Source organism: Heloderma suspectum, chromosome 10, assembly GCF_057233095.1.
Source record: "Heloderma suspectum isolate Gila_16-S chromosome 10, 16-S_ref, whole genome shotgun sequence".
Classification (NCBI taxonomy): Eukaryota; Metazoa; Chordata; class Lepidosauria; order Squamata; family Helodermatidae; genus Heloderma; species Heloderma suspectum.
The window spans coordinates 14,475,745-14,482,208 of NC_139467.1; the positions used below are offsets into that span (position 1 = coordinate 14,475,745).

The 6,464-nt window shown below is 49.8% G+C and overlaps 1 pseudogene; it reads right to left on the reverse strand.

The window, feature by feature from the left end:
- Positions 1-364: 364 nt before the first annotated feature.
- Positions 365-460, reverse strand: LOC146337762 (small nucleolar RNA SNORA17; annotated as a pseudogene).
- Between the last annotated feature and the right edge of the window lie 6,004 nt (positions 461-6,464).

Below are 6,464 nucleotides of genomic sequence, written 5' to 3' on the forward strand. Positions count from 1 at the left end.
TAATGAAAAATGGAACTGGAAGCTTCCAAACACCTTCTCACGGTTGAGTAGGGGTGTACGGATTACTCACCCCGTTCCGGGTGGGGCTGTCCACTGGGGGGGGGAGGTGATCCGTCCCTCCCCCCAGAATCCTCTCAGCTGGCTCCGCTCCGCAGCCAGCCTGCAGAGCCACCGGCCGGGCCTGCCCGCAGCCGGACTTCCATCCACTGCCAGGCTGTGGCCGCAAATGGCAGCCACTGTAGTGGCTGCCATTTGCATCCCTGCATTAGTTGTGATAGGCTACTTATATATTTATGTAGCCTATCACAGCAAAGAGCAGGGATGCAAATGGCACCCGCTACGCCATTTGAGTCCCTGCTCTTTTCGTGATAGGCTACATAAATATATACGTAGCCTATCACAGCTAACACAGGGACGCAAATGGCATAGCGGCCACCATTTGCATCCCTGTATTAGCTGTGATAGGCTACGTATGTATTTACATAGCCTATCACAGCAAAAGGCAGGGACACAAATGGCATAGTGTACGCATGCTACTTGTGTCCCGGCTCTTTGCCGTGATAGGCTATGTAAATACTTACGTAGCCTATTATGGCTAAAGTAGGGAGGCGAATGGCGGCCGCAGACTGGGTAGGATCCGTCCCAGGGAAGTTTTGCGGGGTGGCAGGGGGGATTACTCCATTCTGCCACGGACTCCGGGGGGCCAAATTCTAAAGAATCTAGACTCATTGGAGTCCATGGTGGAATTCTCTAACATCCCTACGGTTGAGTCAGGGAAGGAGAGGATGCCACAGTAGAGAAGGAGAAGGGAGGTAAGGCTCATTCCCATGATGATAAACTGTGGTTTATTGCAGGGGTGCTGATCAATATGTGGGTGGGGGACAGTTTCTCCACCACCAGGCCTTCCACAAGCCAGATGACATTCATGGGCATGACTGTGCCCACTGACATCATCATCCTGCTCCCCCCTTCTCCATTTTAGCTTCTTCCATGCTTCTCTCAGCTCAAAGAAAAGGATTCAGATGGAGCTGGGTCACATAGCCACTCTTTCCAATGCCAGGTGAGTACTTGGGTTCGTGTGGTGCATGGTGTTTCCAAAGGGGTGTCATGAATCACACAAAGCACCCAACTGGTACAGGAAAGAGTGGCCAATCTTACCAGTACTAGCCAAGCCCCCACTGACCACCTCACAAAGGATGGGAAGAATGTGTTTAGCCACAGCATGAAGAACTTCATCAGGAGGGCTTTAAACTGAATCCTATGGGGAAGGGAGATGTAATGTTGGGGGTAACAATGGACATAGGCACATGCACTGCAATGGAGAGAACAGCTCTGATAGCGCCCAATAATAGTCTTCGGACACATGTAGGAAGAAAGCCAGACTATGAAGCACATGGTCTTCGATATCTATATACTAATGCCCAGAGTATGGGAAACAAACAGAACGAACTTGAACTCTTAATACAAGAGGGAAATTATGACCTGATAGGTATAACTGAGACTTGGTGGGATGACTCTCATGACTGGAATACAGCAATTGAAGGATATAACTTGTTCAAAAAGAACAGGAGGAACAGAAAGGGAGGTGGGGTTGCACTGTATGTGAAAAATACATATCTCTGCACAGAAATACAGGAGGAGGAGCTTGGTAGCCCCATCGAGAGCATCTGGGTTGAAATAAATGGAGCAAAGAATAAAAGGAACCTGGTGGTCAGAGTTTACTACCGGCCACCCAATCAAGGAGAAGACAAGGATGAAACTTTTGAAAAGCAAATAGCCAATGTTTTAAGGAAGCATGATGTAGTAGTAATGGGGGACTTCAATTTCCCCGATATTTGTTGGGAGACAAATTCTGCAAAACATGGCCCCTCCAGGAAATTCCTGACTTGTGTGGTGGATAACTTCCTCCTACAGAAAGTAGAGGAAGGAACTAGAGGATCAGCTATCCTTGACTTGATCCTAACCAACAGAGATGACTTAGTGGATAAAGTAGCAGTTACAGGAACTCTGGGGGAAAGCGACCATGTTGTACTTGAGTTCTTGGTTCTAAGGGAAGCAAAAGCCAAGTGTAGTCAGACGCGTACCCTGGATTTTAGGAAAGCTGATTTTCATAAACTAAGAACAATGATCAGTAAGGTCCCATGGCAAGCGATGCTAGCGAGAAAAGGAGTCCAAGATGGGTGGGAGCTTTTAAAAAAGGAAATTCTCAAGGCACAATCACAAGCAATTCCAACAAGAAGAAAAGGTGGAAGACAACAGAAGAAGCCAATGTGGCTTCACAAAAAGCTTAGGGATGATCTGAAAACAAAAAAGCACACATATAGGAAGTGGAAAGAAGGCCAAGCAACAAAGCAAGAGTACAGGCAGATAGCACAGAATTGCAGGGATGTCGTCAGGAAGGCTAAAGCTGAGAATGAGCTGAGGTTAGCAAGGGATGTTAAAAACAACAAAAAGGCTTTCTTCAGCTACGTGCATAGGAAAAGGCAGAGGTGCTCAATTCCTACTTTGGCTCAGTCTTCTCCCAAAAGAGGGTCTATGACCCCCCTGGCAAAGGCGAAGTACAGGCTGAAGGGGCAGGATTGCAGCTTGAGATCAACAGGCATATGGTCAAGGAACACCTCATTACTTTGAATGAGTTCAAATCTCCAGGGCCAGATGAACTGCATCCTAGAGTCATAAAGGAAATGGCAGAAGAACTCTCAGAACCGCTGTCTATTCTCTTTGAGAAATCATGGAGGACGGGGGAAGTGCCAGATGACTGGAGGAGGGCTAACGTTGCCCCTATCTTCAAAAAGGGTAAAAAGGAGGAACCTGGGAACTACAGACCAGTCAGTCTGACATCAATCCCTGGGAAAATTCTGGAGCAGATCATAAAGCAATCCATCTGGAAGCACCTTGACAACAATGCCGTGATTACTCGAAGCCAACATGGATTTGTCAAAAACAAGTCCTGCCAGACAAATCTGATCTCATTTTTTGATCAAGTAACCTCCCTTGTGGACCGTGGGAATGCTGTAGACATCATAAACCTCGACTTCAGCAAAGCTTTCAACAAAGTGCCCCATGATGTCCTGATGAGCAAACTAGCTCAAAGTGGGCTAGATGAAACAACGATCCGGTGGATCCAGAGTTGGCTACAGAATCGGACTCAAAGAGTGCTTATCAATGGGACCTTCTCAAACTGGGGAGAGGTAACGAGTGGGGTACCGCGGGGCTCAGTCCTGGGCCCAGTGCTCTTCAACATTTGTATTAATGACTTGGAGGAGGAGGTGCAGGGAATTCTGATCAAATTTGTAGATGACACAAAATTGGGTGGGATAGCTAATACTTTGGAAGACAGAAACAAAATTCAAAGTGATCTGGATAGACTGGAGCGCTGGGCAGAAAACAACAGAATGACATTTAATAGGGACAAATGCCAAGTTCTGCACCTAGGAAAAAGAAACCAAATGCACAGTTACAAGATGGGGGATACATGGCTCAACCACACTACAAGCGAGAAGGATCTTGGAATTGTTGTCGATCACAAGCTGAATATGAGCCAACAATGTGATGTGGCTGCAAAAAAGGCAAATGCTCTTTTGGGCTGCATTCATAGAAGCATCGCTTCCAAATCCCGGGAAGTACTAATTCCCCTCTACTCAGCACTGGTTAGGCCTCATCTGGAATACTGTGTCCAGTTCTGGGCACCACACTTTAAGAAGGATGCAGACAAACTGGAGAGGGTTCAGAGGAGGGCAACAAAGATGATCAGGGGACTGGAAACAAAGCCCTATGAAGAGAGACTGAAAGACCTGGGCATGTTTAGCCTTGAGAAGAGAAGACTGAGGGGAGATATGATAGCACTCTTCAAGTACTTGAAAGGTTGTCACAGAGAAGAAGGCCAGGATCTCTTCTTGATCATCCCAGAGTGCAGGACACGGAATAATGGGCTCAAGTTAAAGGAAGCCAGATTCCGGCTGAACATCAGGAAAAAATTCCTGACTGTAAGAGCAATACGACAATGGAACCAATTACCTGGGGAGGTGGTGGGCTCTCCCACACTAGAGGCCTTCAAGACGAGGCTGGACAGCCATTTGTCAGGGATGCTCTGACTTGGACTCCTGCATTGAGCAGGGGGTTGGACTCGATGGCCTTGTAGGCCCCTTCCAACCCTACTATTCTATGATTCTATGACCTGCATCCCTGCTGTTATCTCCAATTGGAGATTGGAGATAATAGCATGGAATAGATTCCTTTGCACACCTCCCACTGGTGTGCACGGGAATCTGTTCCCTGCTGTTATCTCCGATTTCCAATTGGACGTAACAATTTGGATTCCTCCAGGGGTCAGGGCTTGGAGGCCAAGCTCCAACCTTGGAGCAACCCATGGCTCTGCAGGCTAAATTGGAAAGCCCAGTGGGCCAGACCAAACCCATAGGCTGTGGGTTCTGTAGCCAGTCCTGTTTTATTGTGATGTCCAAATCCATCCAATACCTCAATGTTCCTCATAATATCCATTTACCATACCAAAAGCTAACTGAAGTTTAGCAACACTAACAAGGGAGGAGGGAGAAACAAAAGGGGAAGTGGTGCACACTGATAATATGAAGTTGGGGGGAACCTCTCTGTGGATTTAATTTATTATTTTTTCCAATGTGCTGGGCAAAATCAGGAAAGAGTGCATAACATCAAAATTGCTGCTGATGAAAGTCAGTAAAAACTATGGAACAAGCAGTTTTCTTGGGTGAACTTAGCAACACAAAAAGAAGGAGACGAAGAAAGTATGATTTTGATTTTTAAAATGGTGGTAGTTTGTTTGCCATCTCCAGTGGTAGGGCACATGATTTGGAGCACTCTTTAATTTATGCTTTATTCAGTGACAGAGTTGTTCATCAAAAACTGTAGCTGTGTGTCCCTCTTCCCATCTGCTGCCTCAGCCGCTCACTGCTCCACCTCCTGTCTCCAATATCTCATGCCTCTACAACATTCCACCCACTCCCTCCTCCTATGAAGTGCTTCCTCATTCTGAATCTTGGTGCAGGGCTACTAGAGAGAGGGACTTCTTGGTGGTGGCCCCTTGTTATAGAATGCTCTCCCCAGGGAAATTTGCCTGGTGCCTGCCGCCAGCTAGGGATGTACGAAAGTGACTTACCTTTCGCAGATTATGTTGATGGGGGGGAGGCATTCTGTCCCTCCCCCCGGGATCCTCGATGGGGGGGAGGCGATCCATTCCTCCCCCCCCCGGAATCCTCGAACGGCCGGCTGTGCTCTGCGGCAGCTCCACGGAGCAGCCAGCCAGGCCCAGCCAGGCCAGAGCCATCCGCCACCGGATTTCCGGCCGCAGAGGGCTCTGGGGGGGGGGGAAGACCCAGCCATGATAGGCTACGTAAATCTTTACGTAGCCTATCACGTCTTTTTTTTTTTTTTACCAAGACTGGAAATGGCGGCGGCGGCAGCCGGCCGGAAGACCAGCTGTCGCAGCTGCCGCCACCGCAGCCACCGCTGGAGCCGCCGCCACCCAGAAGATCCGCCCCAGGTGAGTCTCATCCCGGGGGGGATCCGTGGCGGGGCGGGGGGTGGCAGGACATTCCGCCATGGAGTTCGGGGGGCCGAATGCGCTGGCATTCGGCCTCACCGAGATCTGTGGCGGAATTCTCTGACATCCCTACCGCCAGCATCGTTCTATCTGTTTCCATCTCTACTTTAAGGCTTTTTGTCCTCCTGGGCCTCTTATATCTTTGCAACTTTTGGTGGTTTTAACTCTTGTTAAAACCACCAAAATTCTTGTTATAGAATGCTCTCCCCAGGGAAATTTGCCTGGTGCCTGCCGCCAGCTAGGGATGTACGAAAGTGACTTACCTTTCGCAGATTATGTTGATGGTGGGGGGGGAGGCATTCCGTCCCTCCCCCCGGGATCCTCGACGGGGGGGAGGCGATCCGTTCCTCCCCCCCGGAATCCTCGAAAGGCCGGCTGTGCTCCACGGCAGCTCCGCGGAGCAGCCAGCCAGGCCCAGCCAGGCCACAGCCGTCCGCAGCCGGATTTCCGGCCGCAGAGGGCTCTGGGGGGGGGGGAAAGACCCAGCCATGATAGGCTACGTAAATTAGGGATGGCGGAGAATTTCTCCCCGAAACTTCGGGGGGCTGAGCGCCAACGTGTTTGGCCCCCCGAACAAGTTTCGGGGAGAAATTCTCCACACCCCCCCACCCCCCGCACCCCACCCGGGACGGGACTTACCTTTCGCGAATGTCCCTCCCGGCGGCGGGTCCGGCCGGCGGTTCGGCGGGTGTTCGTCCGGGGCGGGAGCGGCAGCCGGTCTTTCGACCGGCTGCCGCCGCCGCCATTCCAATCAAAGAAAAAAAAACAAAAACGCCCCTGTCATAGGCTACGTGACGATTAACATAGCCTATCATGGCTAGATTTGCAAAGTCAGCCATGATAGGCTACGTAAATCGTCACATAGCCTATCACGGGTGACTTAAAA